We start from the raw sequence: 8,688 nt of genomic DNA, 5'->3' as shown, positions 1-8,688 counted from the left end.
AAATGAGGGCGAGGAGAACCAATTATAAAGAGTGCTTTAGTTTGGCGAGGATGCTGGAAGAGGCCAGTTTGTTGCAAACAGGGACAGGCTGGGCACCAAAAAACGAAAGTTTGTAGGGTACTTGGTATGTTTATAGTATATTGAAAAAACAAAGTACTTTTTCAAGAAAGAGGCCAAAGCATAGTAAGTGTTTCTGGTTTTAACAGTATTCCTATTAGTTTGCTAGTTCTCACAAGCACTATTAAGGTGACGATAAATCAAACATATCTTAATTTGTCATGAGATGGCAAATAGAAAAAAATTTTCCAACTTGTCCTCTGCCAAAGTATTTCTACTAGCCCTATCCACTACCAAAATTTACACTTACTGTCAAAAGTTAAGAGAAAAAAACTGGACTATCAAACAACTTCAAATTACTACCAGATAAATTCTAACAAATAAATTCAAATTTGGAAAGCATTTACTGAATGTGTCTGGTGTGCCAACCACTACATTAGGTTCTATGGATGCAGGATGCAAGACAAGTAAGGCGTGATCTGGTCTTTATGGAGGCAAGAGATTCCAGGCAAGGCTGAATTGCCTTATTTGCCATCAGGCCAGAATAGAATAGCCTTCTTCCAGGTCAGTAACAACATATAGCAAATGATTGTACCAAATAATGAGTGACATCCTATCTCACTGTTCTCCCTCCAAATCCAGTGCTTTATACCAGTAGGCCTATCTTTTGAAAGTCAGACTGCAGTAAATCCTATGTCCTGAACAACAGCATGATATCTGAGTAACTTTTGAAAATATTATGTTTATAATACTTGCTTCAAAGTATGTTGAAAAATATGTAGTCATTAGTGTTCAATTTAGTTTCTCAAGGTGAAAATTTGAGGAGACAATTGAATTTAATAAGTTATAGATAATTGAAAGAAGCACTCACGGCAATGTCAAGTGCTATTTAAATTATATTTTGAATAACTTTTTGTTTTTTTGTGGTAGTATGGAAAGGAGAGAGTTGTTCTTAGTAGATAATAACATTGATATGAAACCAAAAAACCAAACCTGTTGTCATCGAGTTGATTCCGACTCATAGAGACCCTACAGGACAGAGTAGAACTGTCCCACAGGGTTTCCAAGGAGCAGCTGGTGGATTCCAACTGCCAACCTTTCGATTAGGAGCTAAGCGTTTAACCACTGTGCCACCAGGGCTCCAACATTGGTATAGAGACTTGTTCTTTCTCAAGTTAAATGTTCTTAATTGGAAAAGTATTAAAGGGCATATAAAACTCATCCTCCCTTCTTTTTCTCTTATAAATTTGAATGTGAATAATGACTCAAACTCATTGTTTCACAAGTTTCTATATTTTCTCATTGTTACTTGATCACTACAATTGTTTCAATTTGCTCAAGGCCTTTGCTTTACTTAAAAAAAAAATTGTATAATGTTACTATTTGTGTAAGTGTGTATGCTAGGTATAATAGTAACAGACTTCCAAAGTCAGTAGACAAAATAATTGAATTAACTTTAAAGTGCAAACAAACACCTTTAGTTTTCACAGTTTGTGTTATGAAAGTTTAACACAAGAATCCTAAATTGAATGAAAATCCAAAAACACTTCATTGATAGAGCAATCCAAGAATATCTGATGTTTTTACTAAGGAAGTTTTTGTTACTTAAAAATAAGAACATGATCAATTAACTAAGAAAACATCATCACTAACGTTTATAGCATTCAGATATTTCACCAAATGAAAGGCCTGTTCACTTTTAACAAAATGGTTGTAAAGCAGCAACACATTTAGAATTTTGCTAAACTTTTCCTATAATAAGAAAATTTGGTTTGTGTTTTTTCCACTTAAAAAAAAAACTTTGGTATCAAGAAATTTTAAAAAGCCAACTCTCTTGCCTAACTAGGCTTCTCTGTAAGTGGCAAACCATGGTTATACATAAGATATCACAAAAACTAATAATTCATAAAAACTTCAGAGGAACCTTTCAGAAGTTTAGAGTTCTGCTTAACGGTCAACAAAGAATTCTTTTTTTGATAGTTTTCATGTGTTCTTATGTGAATTTATACATTTTAATATGTCACTTTTAGAGCTATAAACCAGATTCATGCCCAACTCTGAGGCACTGGAATGAGGATCTTTAAGAAAAAAGGACAATGGGGGTATTGCCTTCTATGAAAGTGTGGGTTTCCTCTGAGTTTGTAGCCCTCCTTCTGTGTGGAAGTAGATGCTAACCTACTTTAGTTTGTCCCTTCTCTAATAACTGATTAAAATACCTGTCTCTCTCCATGTCATAACTTGATTTTTGTGCACTGTCTATAAATCATGAGTTGTGAAACAGTGGCCCAAACACATGACCAATTTAGTGTATTTAAAATGTTGGAGCAAATGCGGCAGCTGGGTGTGAATAGCTTACTCCACTAGGTATATGTTCACAGTTAACTGAGATGGGTTTTCACTGTGTTGCTGCATCTAGCTTTTTAATTTGAATTTGCCTTCAACAAGGGTATTCTTTCATTTCATGGACAATCTAGGCAGGCAAATTAAAGTCATCAGAGTGGCTTCTTCCTTCCCAATCTCCAGCCTCCTCCTTCCAAGGAAGAGGAGATCTTCTCCCACTCTGCCCCTGCTACCTCCAGAATGGGATTACATGCAAAGATAGAGACTGCAGAATCCAACCGCAAGGGCTGGATCACGCTAGCTTTCTTCACGGCAGCTACTCATTGGCAATCCAATCTGCCCTTAAATGCTTTAAAGCTACAAACAAACTTTGTGAAAGTTACATCACCATAAACAAAGACGTGTTGCTTAAATTATTATTATGCAAGACTGTGTCATTTCTCACACACCGACACCGCAATTATCTTCTGAACTTGGCAAATACTGAGACAGCTTTATAAGCAGCTTCGAGAAGTAAAAAAAAACAAAAAACAAAACAAAACAAAACAAAATTCTAGAGTAAGAACGTCAGTGCCACATTTATGAATGGAAGAGGTGTCCCACTCCCTCGCAAAACACTCAGGTTTTGTCCTGACAACAAAGTAGGGCACCAAAGCTGTCCCCCAAGTCTTTGCAATTCCACTTTAAAAAATGTAAATGATCAACCTGGCGTGATTCGTATGTTTGGCTACAGAGTATAGCGATACAGTAATAAATATGGGAAAGTAAAACTTGGGAATTTTTTTTTTTAAACTCGAAGGAACCAGTACACATCTGGTAATTAATCTGTTGATTAGCCACCTCCCTCAAAAAAAAAAAAAAAAAAAAATGTCTGTAGCCACTGGGTTGTATCTGCCCCAGGTGACCTCTGCGATTGCCGGCCGCTGCCGTTCAACCCTTGCATCGCTCGGTTTTCAAGCAGAAGACAAATCAAACACGTTCCGGACGCATTTTTATTAAAAAACATGTTTATCAGACAAAAAGGATCACTTTGTAAAAATAAGTAAATAAATTTTGGTAACCAGTTGTCAGAAGAAAAAAACGAGTGAGGACAAATAATCACACAAGTGCCTGTGACCATTTCTCTCCCATTGCTGTCGCAGAGCAGACAAGGAGGAGGGGGATGAGGACAAGGGAAGAAGGGATAGAGGGGAAAAGAAACAGGATTAAAAGCGTCATCTCCCTATCCGCAAAGGTCAGGGCTCCCCAATGCTCAGGAAGCGACGGTAGCCATTTTCGTCCTTTTTTTTTTAAAGGGAGTAAAAGGAAAATATGATAGAAAAAGTGTATCTCCCTTCCTGCACTAATAGCTCGGCTCCTCCCCCCAAAGAAAACATATTTTTAAAATCACAGGTACAAAACCCAAACCACATGCATCCAGGGAGGCTTCTTCAGTCAACCCGATTCGATTTGGCAAGTTGCACGGAAGGAGACGCAATCTGGAAAAATCAATCCTTGCTCGCGCCCCCGCGCTGCCGCCGCCGCCGCCACCGCCGCAGTGGCCACAAAATTAGCGGCTCCGAGGACGTTTCTGCCGCAGTGCACGTCCGCTGTAACCACCGAGCATTCGGGTGAATAATGGAAGTACAGTGTGGAGACAATCAAGTTGATTTATCACGCAAAATAATTCACTCCTTCAGCCCAGCTCTTGGTCCTGTCACTTTAAATCACAAATGCGCGCAAACACAAATCCATAGGCGCCCACACATGCATGGCACACGCGTGTGTGTGTGTGTGTGTGTGTGTGTGCGCGCGCGCGCGCGCCAGAGCCAAATGGAATGATTCCAGACTGCTTCATGTATATGAAGGCTGGGGGGAGCAAAAGAGCCCGCCACCCCAGTCCCCTACCCCCATCTTCTGCAGTATGGACAAGTGGCTTGCAATGCAGCTTGGAGCAAAATAAAGTCTGAACAAAACTAGACTGTGAGACTAGCACGTCCTAGAGTGAAACTGACTGACGTTAACGCAGACTCTGTAAAGACTAGGATCACTTGCAGGCAAAACTAAAATTCTCTTTTTTAAAGAAAGAAAAGAAAACCTAATTGGGTGTAGATCTAAAATGCTGCTTTTAAAAATGCACGCACATGTCGAAGGCTCTGGGATTGCAATTTCTTGGGTAAACATCTGCTGAAGAAGTTCCAGGAACACATCTGAAAGGAAGAAAGGCGTAAGACAGCCGCTTCTTTATATATCTTGAGCCAAGAAAGGGTTGTTACAACTTTTTTTTTTTTTTTTTAAGTGTGCTGTTAGTCTAAATAGTTCATCACCTCTAAGGGGCAATCTGGTTTGGGGGAGAGGACAGAACTGGGAGTGAGGGTCTTGCATTTCAGTCACTGGAAGGTCTGTAACCTTGGGCAGGTCTCTCTTTTTCCTCATATGTAAAATTGGAGAGAGTTAACTACATGCTATCTATGGCCCTTTTTTTGCGCTCATACTCCATGGTTCTATCCAGGAGAGAATGAGGATGGGAGGTGGTATTGAATGTAGAGAGAAAAAGAGATCACAATCCTCAGGTGACATCTGTTTAAACTGATGGTGTTGAAAGTGATGAGTCCAGTATGGCTGAGTTCTTAACGATAAAGATTGTGTATATATTAAGAACTGCTATTGCCCTAGCTCTGAAGTATATACATACATACATATATATATATATATATATAATGTAGTGAGTGCTCTGAGAATGATGTTATCTTGTAATTATATTTTGGAGGGAGGAGGGGAAAAGACTTTCTTAAAGCTATTGTCAAAGATCAGCCAAAAGGATTTTGGGATTAAAACAATTTTTAGTATTCTCATTTCTTTATAATCTGTATACAATATGCATTGAATCACTTGGATAATTCAGGGAAAATAACTTTTTCATGGGTAAATTTCTTCTGTGCCAGATTGGCTGTCTAGATTGACTAAACTAATGGGATTAATTACTCCTTTTCTACTTTTTGGGAAAACAACTCTAAGCAGGGTTACAGGCAGGGACTAGTGGTTGACATTTGTCTTGTCTGTGTAGTCACTAGTCAAGTGCATGGGTGCCAGAGCGAAACCATTAGCTTGTTCTGACATGTACTAATTACTTAGTCTAGCTGTGCCTCAGTTTCCCATATTTATAAAATGGGGATTGTAACTGCAATGAATTCATTGGGTTGTTGTCAGGATTAAATGAGTTATCATATTAAAGTGCTTACAACAGAACATGGCACATGTAACAAACAGCTCAATAAATGTTAGCAGTTATTATTACTCCAATGTAAACACAGGGAAAGCAAGGTTAGATATAATAGAGGGATCCTTGAGTTGCTCCTAGATTTCAACTAAGGCCTCTAAGTAGTTTATTTTATCTGGCTTTTATGATGTCAGCTTGAAGCAAGAACTCAGCGGTCTTTATTATTATTAAGAGTAGGCCAGAACATTCCCTACCAAAACTCCTTTCCCATACATGCAAATAGAACTGGAGAATTTGCCACTTGACCAGATCATTGCAAATATATAATATGGACTCTATATGTTGTGTGCATACTTATTAAGGTGTGTTTTGACTATCCAGGTGAGAGGAAGCCAAGATTTTCTTTGGAGAGAAGTTTCCAAGGCATCAGTTCCTGCCTGTTCCTGTTGTGATAATTTCTTTCCTACACAATTTGTTACCTCAGGCCTAGTCTCTGTCATTGAATTATGAAGTGAAAACAATCCCAAATCTTGGGCGTGGGGCATACTCCCCTTGGGACATTATTAGTTTAAAGAGAAAAAGAAACCTCATGAATTTCTCTCCTTTCATAAGAACCCCAGAGTGCAGACTTGAACGAGGCTTTAGGAGGGGTTACAGGAATGGAATGCTTAAGGGAGCAATTCTGCTAGTGTTTGCAATTTGGGATTGGAGGCGAGCTGCAGTTAAGCTTTATAGAGGAAGTGGAGATTAGGTATTTCCAGAACAAAGTAGACACTAGCACGCTTAGGTCACTGTTGGAGAGTAATGCCCCACTTTTTTCCTTATGTGGTACCTGAAGCCCCACGTGCACTTACTGTCCTCCCAGGGCCCGGCAGTGAGACCTCCCCACGGAGGGCTGGCAGGCCTGGGACGCCCAGGATAGCATCGGACACTTAGTTTACTCAGAGCTACAGGCGCCAGGGTTAAGTTCTCCGTTAGCCAGAAAGCGTCTTGCTGGGAGCGCCGTGAGAAAAGTTCATTCGTTCCAAGCGCTAGCGTGAGCACACGACTCCACTTCGTCAATCTGATTAACACAATTTCAAAGAAAATAATAATGATAATAATAATAAAAGAGGGTGCGCTGCCTTCTACTCCACCTGCTTGCCTTCCTCCTTCCCATATGTGGGTCGGAATGAGAGACTTAGTAGGTGGGGTCCCCCATCCCCTCCATTACTATTGCAAACGCACAGCTTTTCTAATGAGGAGCTGAAAGTGCCAGAAAGGAAATCCATGGTACCCAACTTTTACAAAATTTCGGGACCCCAAGGTAGAAAGCCTGGCATTTTCGCCCCTGCCCCTCCTTCCTCCTGCCCCCCCCTCCCCCCGCCCAAACCGCAGCAAACTTAGCACCCAGAAGCCGCTGGCGGTTGGCCTTCCTGAGCAACCGGAGACCTCCCTTGTCCCGGTCCCGGTGGGGTCTTCATTGATCACCCTCTAGAGACCTGTGGACTTTCCCAGTTTCAGAGCCTCTGGGGAAATTTGAGCATAAATAAAATTCTGTCCTCCAACACCAACGACCCGGGCGACGGGGATCCCCCACTCCAGGCCCTGGGAAGAGTTCTGGCGGGTCGCGTGGAGGGACAGAGCTGGAAGCGCGGGAGCTGCCCGCCAAGGTCACGACCGCGAGGCTGTGGCAGGAGGCCGCGGTGCGCAGTGGCCCGGCGCCGCCCTCTGGCCCTAGAGCTGACCCCTGCGCCGCGCCCCCTTCTCGGCCACCGGCCTGGTACGTCCCTGCGGGAGAAACGGGGGCGACGGGGCAGAATCGACCCTTACTTCAATGGTGGAAGCCAAAACCCATGGGACTCCTGGGCCAGCCGTCCTGGAAGGAAGATCTGATGCCCAGCACAACTGAATTTTAAAGGGTCTCTCTGCACTGCCCCACCCCCACCCCAACGGCGACCTGTGGGAAACTTTTGTCCCCGCCCCTCCGCGTCTTCAAGCCCCAGGAACTTGACCAAGACGGCCTAGTTCTCTGCATTTCTTCGTGGTTGCACGAACCCAGTCTCAGACGGACTTCTAGGGTATCGTGCAATGAAGAGAGTAAGTTCGAGGCTTTCCCCCCCTCCTTTTGGAGAGAGTTACGTGAGTTTAAAAGACGTTTACTCCTCCCCCCAAAAACAAACAAACAAAAAACTTCTGTCTTCACATGGAGAGGATAGTGGAGGCAATACGAGACTTCTTTGGGCCAGTTCTTTGCTCAGATAGTCGAGTTCCTGAATCTTTCAGGAAAACAGAGCCCCTTTCACACACTTCTGGAGGGGGACTTAATAAGACTGCAATATATTACCACGTTTTAAAATGTTCTGCAGAGGCAAGATTTTCTAAAAGTGACTCGCCAGCGATTCATGGAAAAGTAAATCCGCTTACAGAGAGGGCCCCCTGAAGAGGAAGCAGGAAAAGGCAAGACCCAGCCCCAATTAAAAACCACAGTTTCCAACTTTTGAACCGCAGCGGCTTGATATTGTGGGGCTGGTGGGATGGAGTGGCCATCCCTGGAGCTGACAGGTTGCAGAGTGCAGACCTCCAGGGCTATTCTTCACCGTTTGCTGAATGTCCCCAGACTTCTTTTGGAGTAGCCCCCCCCCATCCTGGGCAACACCCAGAGTTAAGCCCCTGTATTTTGTGTTTTGTTGCCATGTGTTTGGACCCTGGATCAAGTCTTTCTCCCTGAGGATAACTGGTCCCTAAGTGGATAAGTTCATGTGTTTTAGCTGGCTGTGTATGGACTCAGGGTGGAAGTATGGATGCCGGTGCAGATGAAGGTGTGTCTGTCTGTGCCTGGCTTGTTTGAACCGCTACTCCACGACTAAGGTATGGGCTTTAACACGGTCCACATCTCCAGAAACTCTCACTGGAGTTTCAGCTGTAGAAACCATTCAAATTATTTTGGATTCAAGGTTTTTGTATTTTGTGTAATGACTCAAGAGAAAAGTTGCAGAGTTCGCTCGTTTAGTGATTTTTCAGAAGGTCAGGAGAGCTTGTGAAGGTCTTAGACCCCAAGACTCCGGGGGCAAAATTCAGTAAGAATATCTTGCAAGAACCCTGAAAGATAC

Source organism: Trichechus manatus, unplaced genomic scaffold (genome assembly GCF_000243295.1).
Source record: "Trichechus manatus latirostris isolate Lorelei unplaced genomic scaffold, TriManLat1.0 scaffold00003, whole genome shotgun sequence".
NCBI lineage: Eukaryota > Metazoa > Chordata > Mammalia > Sirenia > Trichechidae > Trichechus > Trichechus manatus.
The sequence above is the reverse complement of the archived record's forward strand: the minus strand, read 5'-3'. Positions refer to the sequence as shown.